Here is a 20,421-nt window from a genome sequence, read left to right on the forward strand (position 1 = left end):
CAAATGTTACGAAACAAATGAAAACGTTTCACCTTTTTAGCGATTCAAGCCAAATGTTTACAAACGTTACGAAACAAATGCAAGCATTTCACCTTATTAGCGATTTAAGCCAAACGTTACGAAAAAAATCCAAGCGTTTCACATTTTTAACGATATAAGCCAAACGTTTTTAAACGTTACAAAACAAATCCAAGTGTTTCACCTTTTTAGTAATTCAAGCCAAACGTTTACAAACGTTACGACACAAATCCAAACGTTTCACCTTTTTAGCGATTTAAGCCAAACGTTTACAAACATTACGAATCAATTTCGAACGTTTCCTAATTTTAGCGATTTAAGCCAAACGTTTAAAATGTTAAAATTCTAACGTTTCACCTTTTTAGCGATGTTACGAAACAAATTTAAACGTTTCCCCATTTTAGCGATTTAAGCCAAACGTTTTCAAACGTTACGAAACAAATCCAAACGTTTCACCTTTTTAGCGATTTAAGCCAATCGTTTACACACATTACGAATCAAATCCAAACAATTCCCCTATTTAGCGATGTAGGCCAAACGTTTACAAACTATACGAAACAAATCCAAGTGTTTCACCTCTGTGGCGATTTAAGCCAAAACATTTACAAACGTAACAAAACAAATCCAAACGTTTCCCCTTTTTAGCGATATAAGCCTAACGTTTACAAACGTTACGAAACAAATCCAAACGTTTCACCTTTTTAGCGATTTAAGCCTGTCACGACCCAAATTTATGAGTCGCGACCGGCGCTAGGGAATAGGAGTGGTAGCTCGGAAACCCGTAGCAAGCCTAAAAACCTGTGTAAATTTTTCGCAAATCAAATCATGTTTCATATATCAAAATACATGTGACCCCATTTTACAAAAACATCAGAGTTAAAATGCGCTATACAAATACATAGACAAAAACATCTAGACTACTGCAGACCGCTAGAGTGAAAACCTTCTTTCACTTCTTGTGTAAATGACTTCCGAGAATTAAAACTTCGGAACCTTGACTCTTCAAATCATATCATACTATCCCTGAAAAATGGGAGGAACAACAGGGTCAGTATAAAACTGAGTGAGTTCACTAAATTACACGCAATATCACATAAAGGGTTAAAACATTTGAAAACCCATTTTATATATAGAAAATACTCTTTTGAAATCATATTGCATACTCTATTTACTTTCCTTCCTAACTCTTTGTTTATTTCATAAACTTATAGTTTATATGTATCTGACATCTTTGATTTCTTATTATGGTATTGATATTTTTCTTTCTCGTTTTGTTGTAATAGTTTTTGATCGAATCTTAAATCTTAGGTTATATCATCATGATTCTAAATCGAATTAAATCATTGGCAAGTCTCTTGTGACTTGATCCTTATGGTTGGGTCCCGAGATAGTTCAACCGAGTTACCCATAACCATATGGTACAGTCCCGAGATAATTCAACCGAGTTACTTGTACCATTTCTCAATCCCAAACGATCGATAGGAGTCCCGAGATAATTCAACCGAGTTACTCCTTGGACACGGGTCCCGAGATAGTTCAACGGAGTTACCTTCGTGTCTACATTCGGACTCTGCACCCTGCAGGTCTTTTGAACTTAACTGTCGATTCATATAATTTCTATTGACATTTAATAGGAGTGTTTGTTCACATTGTGTCTCGATCTTGTTTCGTATTGATTCTCGATGTATCGCACTTACTTTTTATTACGTATGAGTTCTGAGAATTATCATCGAGAATGGATGAGATACAGGTCCCGGGATAATTCTACCGAGTTCCACCTTGTATCTCAGTTCTTATTATTGAATATGTCAGAGTTCACTTTTCTTATCTCATGTATTTATCATTTCGATGATTTATGTTGGGTTTTCTTGATCCTTTATGGACCATGACATGCACATTACAATCTACAAGCATACATCTATAACACACGCACGTATGGGTATTCATTATAATTAAAAGTACGTGTAGGAACGTACAATGTATCTTTATAAATATATGAATAATAGTACATATAGGCATGTACTATATTTTTCTTATTTGTATTTGGTTCGATTTATGTCATTTTACTTTACCCATCCCCGGTGCCTTAACATTTATGTTATTATCAAAATAACACATTACGATAAAACATCATTTTCAAAGCATACATACGTATACATTTTAAAAGCAAATCTCTCAAATATATATAAATATTCATATAGCTTATCGTATTAAAATACGTAGCTTTATGAATATTAACGAGTAATTTAAAGTGTACTCACCACTTGCTATTCAAACTCTTCAAATAAGCATGACGATATCTCGATCCGTTTTTTTTTCTCAAGCCTCGTCGATAGTCGCTCGTCCAATCTATGCAAATATAATAATAGCAAGAATTAATAAAATTCTAGCTATTTTTAACTTATCCAAAATTATGTTTCTAGCCAACTTCGGCTATCGAAACCGTATACTTAAAATAGTCTGACCCCTAAAAAAAATTGACATTCTTAAAGTTTAGAACGTCGCCTACAACTTTCGTTTAGGTCTCGGACCATGAAACGCACCCGAAGGTGTCGAAAACAAGCTCATAAGTTAAGACCTTGAGCTGTCCCGAAATAACAGGGCAGATTACACCCCAAAATGTTCTGCCTAAAATGAATACCGTAGAGTCCGATTCAACAGAAACTCAAACTTAGACAATTATAGTTAACATCCTATAGTTTCCGTATCAACAAACGGAACTTGATTTGGAGTTATAAAACTCGAGATATGGTTCACACAAGATGGCTATTTTGTAAGAACAGATTCTACAAAACGTCCAACTAGTTTCCGTAGTAACGTCTATTAAAAATAACTAAACGAAAGCCAATCCGAGGCATGGGAGGGGCTGGACAGATCCTACCCAGGGCTTAAGGTCAACAACACACAAACACAATCCTCAAACTCACCATCAATTCATTCAACAATTCAATCAACAACTAATCTTATACACAATTCAATCATCAAACATCACTAATCATCACAAAACTCTACTCAATTTTCATTTAATTTCATCAATTCAAACTCATCCAATTTCACCTTGTAATGAACAATCAACAAAATCCCCAATTAAGACTTATAAACCCTAACTTTTTTATTATCATCAATCCATGAAAACTAACCATGAAAACTAAAATTGATTATCCTACCTTGAAAACCTTAGCTCCATCATAAATTTGCATCCAATTCAAGCTTATAAACACCTAACAACATCAATTAAACACTAACTTCATTAAACCTAAAAATCCCGAAATTCACAGCTTAAACCTTGACCATATATTGATTTTCTTACCTCAAATTGAAGCCATAGATCTTTAGAAAATCATTTTCTCGTTCCGTGGCCGCAAGAATCGCTCAATTCGGACTTAAAACGAATGAGATATGATGTTTTGAAGATTTGTGAGAAATTTGAGAGGAGAGTTACGGGATTCTTCTCCTTTGGCTGCAAAATTCTGTTTGAATGAATGATTATTCATTCATAATAGATGATAATAAGTGGGTAAAAAGTCCACTTAGGTCCTTGAAGTTGTCACCTCCTTTCTCTTCACTTTCTATCTTATCTTTCGTACAATTTAGTCCACTAATCTTTTAATCATTCGATTCTCGATAAATTCCGTATTATTTATTTCTCAAATAAATAATATTAGTCTCATATCTTTTAATATCACTTTCCAATAATTTATTTTGGCAATTTTGGCTAAAAACGCTCAAATTTCCATTTTGAGCTAACTTGTACTTTTTCGTCCAATATTTCATCTTAATGACCATCGATAACCACTTTATCGATATTATTTTCTTATCTTGAGAAAATAGATTAAAACACAACTTCCTCCGAAAGTTTGTGGTTAAAAGTTCACTTTAGTCCTTAAAGTGGCTAATTTGCACTTTAACCCTTATTCTTAACTAATCATCAAACTATCTTCTACACGACCTCGTATACTTATGAAACTATGACGATCGTTTATTACTAATATTTCACGGACCTTGCCATGAATATTATTAGCTCTAGCTTTCCAACTCATTTTATTTTATTCCCTTTTAGTCCCGATTAAATTCAATTTATCGCATAATAATTTTCCAGGTAAATTCTTATTTTACGATAATTCCAATAGACCTGCTTCGGTCTAAGTCCTTATCTTAATCCGATATTCTCGTTCTTAATCTTTAAGGTTATGCCTCGTGGCACTACACGTAACACCTCAAAAATTTAGGTTATTACAAAGCCAAACGTTTACAAACATTACAAAACTAATCCAAGCGTTTCACATTTTTAGCGATATAAGCCAAACGTTTTTAAACGCTACGAAACAAATCCAAATGTTTCACCCTTTTATCAATTTAAGCTAAACGTTTACAAACGTTACGAAACAAATCCAAACGTTTCCCTTTTTTAGCGATTTTCGCCAAATGTTTACAAACGTTACGAAAAAAAATTAAAAGTTTCCCCATTTTAGCGATTTAAGCCAAACGTTTACAAACGTTACGAAACAAATCCAAACATTTCGCCTTTTTAGCGGTTTAGGCCAAACGTTAACAAACGTTACAAAACAAATCCAAACGTTTCACCTTTTTAGGGAATAAGGCCTAACGTGTATAAAAGTTACAAAACAAATCCAAACGTTTCTCCTTTTTAGCGATTTAAGCCAAATGTTTACAAATGTTACGAAACAAATTGAAGAGTTTCACCTTTTTAACAATTTAAGCCAAACGCTTACAAACGTTACGAAACAAATTCAAACGTTTCACCTTTTTAGGAATTTAAGTCAAACGTTAACAAACGTTACGAAACAAATTCAAACGTTTCCTCATTTTAGCGATTTTAGCCAAACGTTTAAAACGTTAAAATTCTAACGTTTCACCTTTTTAGCAATTTAAGTCAAACATTTACAAACGTTACGAAACAAATTTAAAAGTTTCCCCATTTTAGCGATTTAAGCCAAACATTTACAAACGTTACAAAACAAATCCAAACGTTTCACCTTTTTAGCGATGTAAGCCAAACGTTTAAACACATTACGAAACAAATTCAAACGATTCACCTTTTTAGCGATTTAAGCTAAACGTTTACAAACGATACGAAACAAATCCAAGTGTTTCACCTCTTTAGCAATTTAAGCCAAAACGTTTACAAACGTTACGAAACAAATCCTAACGTTTCACCTTTTAAGCAATTTAAGCTAAACGTTTACAAACGCTACGAAACAAATCCAAACGTTTCACCTTTTTAGCGATTCAAGCCAAACATTTACAAACGTTACGAAACAAATAAAAACGTTTCCCCATTTTAGCGATTTAAGCCAAACGTTTAAAACGTTACGAAACAAATCCAAACGTTTCACCTTTTTAGCGATTTAAGCCAAACGTTTACAAATGTTATGAAACAAATCCAAACGTTTGCCTCTTTTTAGCTATTTAAGTCAAACGCTTTCAAATGTTACGAAACAAATCCAAGCGTTTCACCTTTTTAGCAATGCAAGCCAAACGTTTACAAACGTTACGACACAAATCCAAACGTTTCCCCTTTTAAGCGATTTTAGCCAAATGTTTACAAACGTTACGAAACAAATTAAAAGGTTTCCCCATTTTTGCGATTTAAGCCATACGTTTATAAACGTTACGAAACAAATCCAAACGTTTCCCCTTTTTAGCGATTTAGGCCAAACGTTGACAAACGTTACAAAACAAATCCAAACGTTTCTCCTTTTTAGCGAATAAGGCCAAACATTTACAAAAGTTACAAAACAAATCCTAACGTTTTGCCTTTTTAGCGATTTAAGCCAAACGTTTACAAACGTTATGAAACAAATTGAAGCGTTTCACCTTTTTAACAATTTAAGCCAAACGTTTACAAACGTTACAAAACAAATTCAAACATTTCACCTGTTTATGGATTTAATCCAAACGTTTACAAATCAATTTCAAACGTTTCCTCATTTTAGCGATTTAAGCCAAATGTTTAAAATGTTAAAATCTAACGTTTCACCTTTTTAGCGATGTTACAAAATAAATTTAAGCGTTTCCCCATTTTAGCGATTTTAGCCAAACGTTTTCAAACATTACGAAACAAATCCAAACGTTTCACCTTTTTAGCAATTTAAGCCAATCGTTTACACACATTACGAAACAAATCCAAACAATTCACCTTTTTAGCGATGTAGGCCAAACGTTTACAAACGATACGAAACAAATCCAAGTGTTTCACCTCTTTGGCGATTTAAGCCAAAACGTTTACAAACATAACGAAACAAATCCAAACGTTTCCCCTTTTTAGCGATATAATCCTAACGTTTACAAACGTTACGAAAAAATCCAAATGTTTCACCTTTTTAGCGATTTAAGCCAAACGTTTACAAACGTTACGAAACAAAATCCAAGCGTTTCACATTTTTAGCGATATAAGCCAAACGTTTTTAAACGCTACGAAACAAATCCAAGTGTTTCACCTTTTTAGCAATTTAATCCAAACGTTTACAAATGTTACGAAACAAATCCAAATGTTTCCCCTTTTTAGCGATTTTCGCCAAATGTTTACAAACGTTATAAATTTTTTTTAAAAGTTTCCCCATTTTAGCGATTTAAGCCAAACGATTACAAACGTTACGAAACAAATTCAAACGTTTCACCTTTTTAGGAATTTAAGTCAAACGTTTACAAACGTTATGAAACAAATTCAAACGATTCCTTATTTTATCGATTTAAGCCAAACGTTTAAAACGTTAAAATTCTAACGTTTCACCTTTTTAGCGATTTAAGCCGAACGTTTACAAATGTTACAAAACAAATTTAAAAGTTTCCCCATTTTAGCGATTTAAGCCACACATTTACAAACGTTACGAAACAAATCCAAACGTTTCACCTTTTTAGCGATGTAAGCCAAACGTGTAAACACATTACGAAACAAATCCAAACGATTCACCTTTTTTAGCGATTTAAACCAAACGATACGAAACAAATCCAAGTGTTTCACCTCTTTAGCGATTTAAGCCAAAACCTTTAGTTTTATTTTGTAACGTTTATAAACATTTGGCATTAAATTGCTAAAAAGGTGAAACGTTTGGATTTGTTTCGTAACATTTGTAAATGTTTGGCCTAAATCGCTAAAAATGTGAAACGTTTGGTTTTGTTTAGTAATGTTTGTAAACGTTCAGCTTAAATTGCTAAAAAGGTGAAATGTTTGATTTTGTTACATAACGTTTGTAAACCATCGGCCTAAATCGCTAAAAAGGTGAAATGTTTGGATTTGTTTCGTAACGTTTGTTAACTTTTGGCTTAAATCGCTAAAAAGGGAAAATTTTTGGATTTGTTTCGTAACGTTTTAAACTTTTGGTTTTATTTCGTATCGTATTAAATGCTTGGATTTGTTTTCTAACGTTTGTAAACATTTGGCTTAACTCGCTAAAAAGATGAAACGTTTGGATTTGTTTCATAACGTTTGTAAACGTTTGGCTTCTATAACTAAAAAGGTGAAACGTTTAGATTTGTTTCGTAACGTTTCTAAACGTTTGGATTTGTTTTGTAACGTTTTGTAACGTTCGGAAACGTTTGGATGTGTTTCTTAACATTCGGAAACGTTTGGCTTTGTTTCGTAACGTTTGTAAACGTTTGGCTTAAATCGCTAAAAAGGGGAAACGTTTGGTTATGAAACAAATCCAAGCGTTTCCCCTTTTTAGCAATTTAAGCCAAACTTTTACAAACGTCACGAAACAAATCAAAATGTTTCCCCTTTTTAGCAATTTAAAAAAAATTACAATCATTACGAAAAAAATCCAAACGTTTCACCTTTCAAGCAATTTAAGCCAAACGTTTAGAAACGTTAAGAAACAAAACCAAACATTTCACCTTTTTAGCAATTTAAGCCAAACGTTTACAAATATTACGAAACAAATCCAAAAGTTTCACCATTTTAGCGATTTAAGCCAAATGTTACGAAACAAAACCAAATGTTTCCCCTTTTTAGCAATTTAAGTCAAACATTTACAATCGTTACGAAACCAATTCAAACGTTTCACCTTTTCAGCGATTTAAGCGAAACGTTTACAAACGTTACGAAACAAATCCAAACGTTTCACCTTTTTAGCGATTTAAGCCGAACGTTTATAAACGTTACGAAATAAAACCAAACATTTAAAACGTTAAGAAACAAATCCAAATGTTTCACCTTTATAGTGATTTAAGCCAAACGTATAAAATGTTAAGAAACAAATACAAACGTTTAAAATGTTACGAAATAAATACAAACATTTCACATTTTTAGCGATTTAAGGCGAACGTTTACAAACATTACGAAACAAAACCGAACGTTTCAGCTTTTTAGCGATTTAAGCCAAACGCCGAGCGTTTACAAACGTTACGAAAGAAAGCTAAACGTTTCACCTTTTTAGCAATTTAAGCCAAACGTTTACGAACGTTACGAAATAAAATTACAAAACAAATCCAAACGTTTCACCTTTTTAGCGATTTAAGCCAAACGTATACAAACGTTAACAAATCCAAACGTTTCCCCTCTTTAGCAATTTAAGCCAAACGTTTACAAACGTTACGAAACAAATCCAAACATTTCACCTTTTTAGCGATTTAAGCTAAACGTTTACAAACATTACGAAATAAATCCAAACGTTTCACATTTACAGCAATTTAAGCCAAACGTTTACAAACGTTACGAAACAAATCCAAACGTTTTACCTTTTTAGCAACTTAAGCAAAACGTTTACAAACGTTACAAAAAAAATCCAAATGTTTCCCCTTTCTAGCGATTTAAGCTAAACGTTACGAAACAAATCCAAATGTTTCACCTTTTTAGAAATTTATGCCGAACATTTATAAATGTTACGAAACAAAACCAAACGTTTAAAACGTTAAGAAACAAATTCAAACGTTTCACCTTTTTAGCGATTTATCCCGAATGTTTAAAACATTAAGAAATAAATCCAAACATTTCACATTTTTAGCGATTTAAGTCGAACCTTTACCAACATTACGAAACAAAACCGAACGTTTCACCTTTTTAGCGATTTAAGCCAAATGTTTAAAACGTTACGAAACCAATCCAAACGTTTATAAAATGTTTCACCTTTTTAGGTATTTAAGCCAAACGTTTACATATTCTACGAAACAAATCCAAACGTTTGGTTTTGTTTCGTAACATTACGAAACAAATCCAATCGTTTACAAACATTACGAAACAAATCCAAACGTTTCACCTTTTTAGCGATTTAAGCCAAACGTTTACAAATGTTACGAAACAAATCCAAACGTTTCACCTTTTTAGCGGTTTAAGCCGAGCGTTTACAAACGTTACGAAACAAAACTAAATGTTTCACCTTTTTAGCAATTTAAGCCAAACATTTACAAACTTTACGGAACAAAATTACGAAACAAATCCAAATTTTTCACCTTTTTTGCGATATAAGCCAAACGTTTACAAACTTTACAAAACAAATTTAAACGTTTTACCTTTTTAGCAATTTAAGCCAAACGTTTACAAACGCTACAAAACAAATCCAAGTGTTTCACCTTTTATAAATTTAAGCCAAACGTTTGCAGACGTTTGGTTTTTGATTTGATTCGTAACGTTTGGCTTAAATTGCTAAAAAGGTGAAACGTTTCGCTTAAATCGCTAAAAACGTGAAACGTTTGGATTTATTTCGTAGAGTTTGTAAACGTTTGGCATAAATCTCTTAAAAGGTGAAACGCTTGGTTTGTTTCGTAAAGTTTGTAAACGTTTGGCTTCAATCGCTAAAAAGGCAAAATGTTTTGATTTATTTCTTAACGTTTGTAAACGTTTGGCTTCAATCACTAAAAAGGAGAAATGTTTGGATTAGTTTCGTAATGTTTGTAAACGTATAGCTTAAATCGCTAAAAAGGTGAAACGTTTGGTTACGAAACAAATCCAAGCGTTTTCCCTTTTTAGCAATGCAAGCCAAACGTTTACAAACGTTACGAAACAAATCTAAGTGTTTCACCTTTTTAGAAATTTAAGCCAAATGTTTACAAACATTACGAAGCAAATCTAAACGTGTCACCTTTTTAGAGATTTAAACAAAACGTTTAGAAACGCTAAGAAACAAAACTAAACGTTTCCCCTTTTTAGCAATTTAAGTCAAACGTTTACAAATATTAAGAAACAAATCCGAACGTTTCACCTTTTTAGTGATTTAAGCCAAACGTTACGAAACAAAACCAAACGTTTGGATTTGTTTCGCAACGTTTATAAACGTTTGGCTTAAATCACTAAAAATGGGAAACGTTTGGTTTTGTTTCGTAACGTATGTAAACGTTCGACTTTAATCGCAAAAAAAGTGAAACGTTTGGGTTTGTTTCGTAACGTTTGTAAATGTTCGACTTAAATCGCTAAAAAGGTGAAACGTTTGGATTTGTTTCGTAATGTTTGTAAACTTTTGACTTAAATTGCTAGTAAACGTTTGAATTTGTTTCGTAACGTTTGTAAATTCGGCTTAAATCGCTAAAAAGGTGAAACACTTGAATTTGTTTCGTAACGTTTGTAAACGTTTGGCTTATTTTCGTAACGTTTGGAAACGTTTGGCTTTAATCGCTAAAAATGTGAAACGTTTGGATTTGTTTCGTAAAGTTTGTAAACGTTTGGCTTAAATCGCTAAAAATATGAAACGTTTGGTTTTTTTCGTAACGTTTTAAATGTTTGGTTTTGTTCCGTAATTTTTGTAATCGTTTGGCTTCAATCGCTTAAAAGGTAACGTTTGGATTTGTTTCATAACGTTTGAAAACCTTCGGCTTAAATCGACAAAATGGGGAAACGTTTGGATTTGTTTCGTAAAGTTTGTAAAAGTTTCGCTCAAAGGTGAAACATTTGGATTTGTTTCGTAACGTTTGTAAACGTTTAGCTTTGTTTCGTAACGTTTGTAAACGTTTGGCTTAAATCGCTAAAAAGGTGAAACATTTGGTTTTGTTTTGTAACGTTTGTAAACGTTTGGTTAAATCGGGAAAAATTTGGAACATTCGGATTTGTTTTGTATCATTTGTAAACGTTTGACATAAATCGCTAAAAAAGTAAAATATTTTGATTTGTTTCGTAAGGTTTCTAAACGTTCAGCTTAAATCGCTAAAAATTTGAAACGTTTGTTTTTGTTCCGTAACGTTTGTAAACGTTTGGCTTAAATCTCTAAAAAGGTGAAACGTTTGGTTTTGTTTATAAACATTTAGCTTATATTGCTAAAAATGTGAAACTCTTGGATTTCTTTCGTAATGTTTGTAAATGTTTGGCTTAAATCAATAAAAATGAGAAACGTTTGGTTTTGTTTCATAATGTTTGTAAACGTTTGGCTTAAATTGCTAAAAAGGTGAAACGTTTGGATTTGTTTTGTAACGTTTGTAAAAGTTTGGTTTTGTTTCGTAACGTTTATAAACGTTTGGGTTAAATCGCTAAAAAGGTGAAACGTTCGGTTTTGTTTCGTAAATTTTGTACACGTTCGGGTTAAATCGCTAAAAATGTGAAACATTTGGTTTTGTAAACATTTGGCTTAAATCGCTTAAATCGCCAAACGTTTGGATTTGTTTCGTAACGTTTGTAAACGTTTGGCGTAAATCGCCGAAAAGGTGAAACGTTTGGCTATTTTTCGTAACGTTTTAAACGTTTGGTTTAAATTGCTGAAATGGGGAATGTTTGGATTCGTTTCGTTACATTTGTAAACGTTTGGCTTAAATTATTAAAAGGGGAAACATTTGGATTTGTTTTGTTATCGTTTGTAAACATTTGGCTTAAATCGCTAAAAAGGTGAAACGTTTGGTTTTGTTTCGTAACGTTTGTAAACGTTTGGTTTAAATTGTTTCGTTTCACCTTTTTTGCGATTTAGGTGAAACATTTGGTTTTGTTTCGTAACTTTTGTAAATGTTTGGCTTCAATCGCTAAAATGTTTAAACTTTTGGATTTGTTTCGTAACATTTGTAAACGTTTGGCTTACATCGCAAAAAAGGTGAAACGTTTGGATTTGTTTCGAAATGTTTGTAAACGTTTGGCTTAAATTGCTAAAAAGGTGAAACGCTTGGATTTGTTTCTTAATTGTAAACGTTTGGCTTAAATCGCTAAAAAAGTGAAACATTTGGATTTGTTTCATAACGTTTTAAACGCTTGGATTTGTTTCGTAACGATTGTAAACGTTTGGCTTAAATCGCTAAAAAGGTGAAACGTTTGGATTTGTTTCGTAATGTTTGTAAACGTTTGGCTTAAATTTCTAAAAAGGTGAACCGTTTGGTTTTGTTTCGTAAATTTGTAAACGTTTGTCTTAAATCGCTAAAAAGGTGAAATATTTGGATTTATTTCGTAATGTTTTATATGTTTGGCTTAAATCGCTAAAATGGGGAAACGTTTGGATTTGTTTCGTAATGTTTGTGAACATTTGGTTTAAATCGCTAAAAGGTGAAACGTTTGGATTTGTTTTGTAACGTTTGTAAACGCTTGGTTTAAATTTCTTAAAAGGTTAAACGTTTGGATTTGTTTCGTAAAATTTGTAAACGTTTGGCTTAAATTGCTAAAAATGTGAAACGATTGGATTTATTTCGTAACATTTAAGACGTTTGGTTTTGTTTCGTAACGTTTGTATACGTTTGGCTTAAATCACTAAAATGGGGAAACGTTTGGATTTTTTTCGTAACTTTTGTAAACGTTTGGCTTATATCGCTAAAAAGGTGAAACATTTGAATTTGTTTTGTAACGTTTCTAAATGTTTGGCTTAAATCGCTAAAAAGAGGAAACGTTTGGATTTGTTTCATAACGTTTTAAACTTTTGGCTTAAATCGCTAAAAAGGTGAAACGTTTGGTTTTGTTTCGTAACGTTTGTAAAGTATTGACTTCGATCGCTAAAAAGGTGAAATGTTTGGATTTGTTTCGTAATGTTTGGCTTAAATTGCTAAAAAGGTGAAACGCTTGGATTTGTTTCGTAACGTTTGTAAACGTTTGGCTTAAATTGCTAAAAACGAGAAACGTTTGGATTTGTTTCCTAACATTTGTAAACCTATGGCTTAAATAGCTAAAAAGATGAAACGTTTGGATTTCTTTCGTAACGATTGCAAACATTTTGCTTAAATCGCTAAAAAGAGGAAACGTTTGGATTTGTTTCATAATGTTTGTAAACGTTTGGCTTAAATTGCTAAAAAGGTGAAACTCTTGGATTTGTTTCGTAAAGTTTGTAAACGTTCGGCTTAAATCGGTAAAAAGGTGAAACGTTTTGATTTGTTTCGTAATGTTTGTAAACAATCGGCTTAAATCGCTAAAAAGGTCAAACGTTTGGATTTGTTTCATAACATTTGTAAACAATCGGCTTAAATCGCTAAAAAGGTCAAACGTTTGGATTTTTTTCATAAGGTTTATAAATGTTTGGCATAAATCGCTAAAAAGGTGGAATGTTTGGATTTGTTTCATAACATTTGTAAACGTTTGACTTAAATCACGTAAAAGGTGAAACGCTTGGAGTTGTTTCGTACCGTTTGTAAACGTTGGGCTTAAATCGCTAAAATGGTGAAGCGTTTGGATTTGTTTCGTAACATTTGTAAACGTTTGGCTTAAATCGCTAAAAAGGCTAAACGTTTAAAAACGTTACGAAACAAATAAAAGTGTTTCACCTTTTTAACGATTTAAGCCAAATGTTTATAAACGTTACGAAACAAAACCAAACGTTTGAAATATTACAAAAAAATACAAACGTTTCATATTTTTAGAGATTTAAGCCAAACGTTTACAAACGTTACGAAACAAATACAAAGGTTTCACCTTTTAGCGATTGAAGCCAAACGTTTACAAACGTTACGAAACAAATCCAAACGTTTCACCTTTTTAGAAATTGAAGCCAAACGTTTATAAACGTTACAAAACAAATCCAAATGTTTTAGCTTTTTAACGATTTAAGCCAAACGTTTAAAAATATTATGAAACAAAACCAAACGTTTCACTTTTTTAGTTATTTAAGCCAAACATTTGCTAAAAATGAGAAATGTTTGGATTTGTTTCGTAATGTTTGTAAACTTTTGGCTTAAATTGCTAAAAAGGGTAAACGTTTGGATTTGTTTCGTAATGTTTGTAAACGTTTTGCTTAAATCGCTAAAAAGGTGAAACGTTTGAATTTGTTTCGTGAAGTTTGTAAACGTTTGGTTTTGTTTTGTAACGTTTTTAAACGTTTGGCTTAAATCGCTTAAAAGGGGAAACGTTTGGACTTGTTTCGTAAAGTTTGGCTTAGATCGCTAAAAAGATAGAACGTTTGGACTTGTTTCGTAACGTTTATAAACGTTCGGCTTATATCGCTAAAAAGGTGAAACATTCGGTTTTGTTTCGTAAATTTTGTAAACGTTCGGCTTAAATCGCTAAAAATGTGAAACATCTGGTTTTGTAAACATTTGGCTTAAATCGCTTAAATCGCCAAACGTTTGGATATGTTTCGTAACGTTTGTATACGTTTGGCGTAAATCGCTAAAAAGGTGAAACGTTTGGATTTGTTTCGTAACGCTTTAAACGTTTGGCTTAAATTGCTAAAATGGGGAAATGTTTGGATTTGTTTCGTAACATTTGTAAACGTTTGGCTTAAATTGCTAAAAAGGGGAAACATTTCGATTTGTTTTTTATCGCTTGTAAATGTTTGGCTTAAATCGCTAAAAAGTGACACGTTTGGTTTTTTTCGTAACGTTTGTAAACGTTTGGTTTAAATTGTTTCGTTTCACCTTTTTTGCGATTTAGGTGAAACATTTTGTTTTGTTTCATAACGTTTGTAAATGTTTGGCTTCAATCGCTAAAATGTTTAAATTTTTGGATTTGTTTCATAACGTTTGTAAATGTTTTGCTTAAATCGCAAAAAAGGTGAAACATTTGGATTTGTTTCGAAACGTTTGTAAACGTTTGGCTTAAATTGCTAAAAAGGCGAAACGCTTGGATTTGTTTCTTAACTGTAAATGTTTCGCTTAAATCGCTAAAAAAGGGAAACGTTTGGATTCGTTTCGTTACGTTTAAAACGCTTGGATTTGTTTCGTAACGTTTGTAAACGTTTGGCTTAAATCGCTAAAAAGGTGAATCATTTGGATTTGTTTCGTAACGTTTGTAAACGTCTGGTTTAAATTGCTAAAAAGGTGAACCGTTTGGTTTTGTTTCGTAAATTTGTAAACGTTTGTCTTAAATCGCTAAAAAGATGAAATGTTTAGATTTGTTTCGTAACGTTTTAAATGTTTGGCTTAAATCGCTAAAATGGGGAAACGTTTGGATTTTTTTCGTAATGTTTGTAAACATTTTGTTTAAATCGCTAAAAAGATGAAACGTTTGAATTTTCTTCGTAACCTTTGTAAACGTTTGGATTAAATTGCTAAAAAGGTGAAACGTTTCGATTTTTTTACAAAAAAAATCCAAACGTTTCATATTTTTAGAGATTGAAGGCAAACGTTTACAAACGTTACGAAACAAATACAAAGGTTTCACCTTTTTAGCGATTCAAGGCAAACGTTTACAAACGGTACGAACCAAATCCAAACGTTTCACCTTTTTAGAAATTGAAGCCAAACATTTACAAACGTTACAAAACAAATCCAAACGTTTCAGCTTTTTAACGATTTAGGCCAAACGTTTACAAACATTACGAAACAAAATCAAATGTTTCACCTTTTTAGCAATTTAAGCCAAACATTTGCTAAAAATGAAAAACGTTAGGATTTGTTTCGTAACGTTTCTAAACGTTTGGCTAAATTGCTAAAAAGGTTAAACATTTGGATTTTTTTCGTTACGTTTGTAAACGTTTGGCTTAAATCGCTAAAAAGGTGAAACGTTTGGATTTGTTTCGTAAAGTTTGTAAACGTTTGGTTTTGTTATGTAACGTTTGGCTTTAATCGCTAAAAAGGGGAAACGTTTGGTTTTGTTTCGTAGCATTTGTAAACGTTTGGCTTGGATTGCTAAAAAGGTGAAACGTTTGGTTTTGTTTCGTAACGTTTGTAAACGTTTGGTTTAAATTGCTAAAAATGGGAAACGTTTGGATTTGATCTGTGACGTTTTTAAATGTTTGGTTTAAATTGCTAAAAGTGTGAAACGTTGGGTATTGTTCCGTAACGTTTGTGAACGTTTGGCTTAAATCGCAAAAAAGGTGAGAAATTTGGATTTGTTCCGTAACGTTTTGCTTAAATTGCTAAAATGGTGAAACGTTTAGATTTGTTTCGTAACGTTTGTAAACGTTTGGCTTATATCGCTATAAAGAAGAAACGTTTAATTTTGTTTCATAATGTTTGTAAACGTTTGGCTTAAATCGCTAAAAAGGGGTAACATTTGGATTTGTTTTGTAACGATTGTAAACGTTCGGCTTAAATCGCTAAAAAGGGGAAAAGTTAGGATTTGTTTCATAACATTTGCAAATGTTTGGCTTAAATTGCTAAAAAGGTGAAATGCTTGTATTTGTTTCGTATGGTTTGTAAACGTTTGATTTTGTTTTGTAACGTTTCTAAACATTTGTCTTAAATCGCTAAAAAGGTGAAACGTTTGGTTTTGTTTCGTAAAGTTTGTAAATATTTGGCTTAAATCGCTAAAAAGGGGAAACGTTTGGATTTATTTCGCAACGTTTGTAAACGTTTGGCTTAAATTGCTAAAAAGGTGAAATGCTTGGATTTGTTTCGTAATATTTGTAAACGTTTGGCTTAAATTGCTAAAAAGGTGAAACGTTTGGATTTGTTTCGTAAAGTTTGTAAACGTTTGGCTTAAATTGCTAAAAAGGTGAAACGCTTGGATTTGTTTCGTAAAGTTTGTAAACGTTCGGCTTAAGTCGCTAAAAAGGTGAAACGTTTGGATTTTTTTTGTAACGTTTGTAAACAGTCGGCTTAAATCGCTAAAAAGGTCAAACGTTTGGATTTATTTCGCAACGTTTATAAATGTTTGGCATAAATCGCTAAAAAGGTGGAACTTTCGGATTTGTTTCGTAATATTTGTAAAACGTTTGACTTAAATCGCTAAAAATGTGAAACGCTTGGATTTGTTTCGTACCGTTTGTAAACGTTTAAATTTCTAAAATGGGGAAACGTTTGGATTTGTTTCGTAACGTTTGTTAATGTTTGGCTTAAATCGCTAAAAAGGCTAAACGTTTAAAAACGTTACGAAACAAATAAAAGTGTTTCACGTTTTTAACGATTTAAGCCAAATGTTTATAAACGTTACGAAACAAAACCAAACGTTTGAAACACTACCAAAAAAATCCAAACGTTTCATATTTTTAGAGATTTAAGCCAAACGTTTACAATCGTTACGAAACAAATACAAAGGTTTCACCTTTTTAGCGATTTAAGACAAACGTTTACAAACGTTACGAAATAAATCCAAACATTTCACCTTTTTATAAACTGAAGCCAAACATTTACAAACGTTACAAAACAAATCCAAATGTTTCATCTTTTTAACGATTTAAGCCAAACGTTTTCAAATATTACAAAACAAAACCAAACGTTTCACCTTTTTAGCGGTTTAAGCCAAACATTTGTTAAAAATGAGAAACGTTTGGATTTGTTTCGTAACGTTTGTAAACGTTTGGCTTAAATTTCTAAAAAGGTTAAACGTTTGGATTTGTTTCGTAACGTTTGTAAACATTTGGCTTAAATCGCTAAAGAGGTGAAACGTTTGGATTTGTTTAGTAAAGTTTGTAAACGTTGGGTTTTATGGTGTAACGTTTGTAAACGTTTGGCTTAAATCGCTAAAAAGGGGAAACATTTGGTTTTGTTTCGTAACGTTTGTAAACGTTTGGCTAGAATTGCTAAAAAGGTGAAACGTTTGGTTTTGTTTCGTAATGTTTGTAAACGTTTGGCTTAAATTGCTAAAAATGGGAAACGTTTGGTATTGTTCCGTAACGTTTGCAAACGTTTGGCTTAAATCGCAAAAAAGGTGAGACATTTGGATTTGTTACGTAACGTTTTTCTTAAATTACTAAAATGGTGAAACGTTTGGATTTGTTTGTTTCGTAACGTTTGTAAACGTTTGGCTTAAATCGCTAAAACGAGGTAACATTTTGATTTGTTTTGTAACGATTGTAAACGTTCGCCTTAAATCGCTAAAAAGATGAAATGCTAGGATTTTTTTCATAACGTTTGTAAACGTTTGGCTTAAATTGCTAAAAAGATGAAACGCTTGGATTTGTTTCGTAAAGTTTGTAAATGTTTGGTTTTGTTTTGAAACGTTTCTAAACATTTGGCTTAAATCGCTAAAAAGGTGAAACGTTTCGTTTTGTTTTGTTTCGTAACGTTTGTAAATATTTGGCTTAAATCACTAAAAAGGGGAAACGCTTGTATTTATTTCGTAACGTTTGTAAACGTTTGGCTTAAATTGCTAAAAGGGTGAAACGCTTGGATTTGTTTCGTAAAGTTTGTAAACGTTTGGCTTAAATCGCTAAAAAGGCGAAACATTTGGATATGTTGCGTAATGTTTTAAACGTTTGGCTTAATCGCTAAATGGGGAAACGTTTGGATTTGTTTCGTAATGTTTGTGAAGATTTGGCTTAAATCTCTAAAAAGGGGAAACGTTTCGTTTTGTTTTTTACCGTTTGTAAACGTTTGGCTTAAATCGCTAAAAAGAAAAATGTTTGGATTTGTTTCGTAACGTTTGTAAACATTTGGATTTGTTTCGTAACGTTTGTAAACGTTTGGCTTCAATCAGTAAAAAGGTGAAACGTTTAGATTTGTTCCGTAACGTTTAAAAATGTTTGGCTTAAATTGCTAAAAAGTTGAAACGCTTGGACTTGGTTCGTAACCTTTGTAAACATTTGGCTTATATCGCTAAAAAGGTGAAATGTTTGGATTTGTTTCGTGACATTTGTAAACGTTTGATTTTGTTTCGTTACGTTTATAAACGTTAAGAAACAAATCCAAGCGTTTCACCTTTATAGCAATATAATCCGAACGTTTACAAATGTTACGAAACAAATCAAAACGTTTCACTTTTTTAGCGATTTAAGCCAAACGTTTACAAACATTACGAAATAAACCAAACATTTCACCTTTTTAGCGATTTAAGGCAAACACTTACAAACACTACGAAACAAAACCAAACGTTTCACATTTTTAGCGAATTAAGCCAAACGTTTACAAACTTTACAAAACAAATCCACACGCTTCACCTTTTTAACGATTTAAACTAAACGTTTACAATAGTTACGAAACAAATCCAAACGTTTTACCTTTTTAGCGAATTAAGCCAAACGTTTACAAACGTTACGAAACAAATCCAAATGTTTCACCTTTTTAGCGATTGAAGCCAAACGTTTACAAACTTTATGAAACAAATCCAAACGTTTCTCCTTTTTAGCGATTTAAGCCCAACGTTTACAAATATTACGAAACAAATCCAACCGTTTCACCTTTTTAGCGATTTAGGCCAAACGTTTACAAACGTTACAAAACAAATCCAAACGTTTCACATTTTTAGCGATTTAAGCCAAATGTTTAAAACGTTTCACATTTTTAGCGATTTAGATTAATTTCGTTTATTTTAGTTTAATTAATTTTAATAACTAGTTAATTATAAATAGTTTACGTTTACGAAAAGGTGATACAAAACCAAACATTTCACATTTTTAGCAATTTAAGCCAAACGTTTACAAACGTTATGAAAAAAATCCACACGTTTCCCCTTTTTAGCAATTTAAGCCAAACGTTTACAAACGTTACGAAACAAAATTACGAAACAAATCCAAATGTTTCACCTTTTTAGCGATTTAAGCCAAACGCTTACAAACATTGTGAAACAAATCAAAATGTTTCCCCATTTTAGCGATTTTAGCCAAACGTTACGAAATAGATCCAAACGTTTCACCTTTTTAGCAATTTAAGCCAAACGTTTACAAACGTTACGTTACAAATCAAAACGTTTCTCCTTTTTAGCAATTTAAGCCAAACGTTTACAAACGTTATGAAACAAATCCAAACGTTTCACCTTTTTAGCAATTGAAGCCAAGCATTTCACCTTTTTAGCGATTTAAGCCAAATGTTTACAAACGTTACAAAACCAATCCGAACGTTACACCTTTTTAGCGATTTAAGCCAAACGTTTGCAAACGTTACTAAACAAAACCAAACGTTTATAACGTTACGAAACAAAACATAACGTTTTCCCTTTTTAGAGATTTAAGCCAAACATTTACAAACATTACAAAACAAAACAAAACGTTTAGAAACCTTACGAAACTGATTCAAGCGTTTCACCTTTTTAGCGATATAAGCCAAACGTTTACAAACGTTACGAAACAAATTTAAACGTTTCACCTTTTTAGCGATTTAAACCAAACGTTTACAAACGTTATGAAACAAAACCAAACGTTTCACCGTTTTAGCGAATTAAGACAAACGTTTAAAAACGTTACAAAACAAATCCAAACATTTCACCTTTTTTAACGATTTAAGCCAAACGTTTACAAACAA

This window comes from Mercurialis annua, linkage group LG6 (assembly GCF_937616625.2).
Source record: "Mercurialis annua linkage group LG6, ddMerAnnu1.2, whole genome shotgun sequence".
Taxonomy (NCBI): domain Eukaryota; kingdom Viridiplantae; phylum Streptophyta; class Magnoliopsida; order Malpighiales; family Euphorbiaceae; genus Mercurialis; species Mercurialis annua.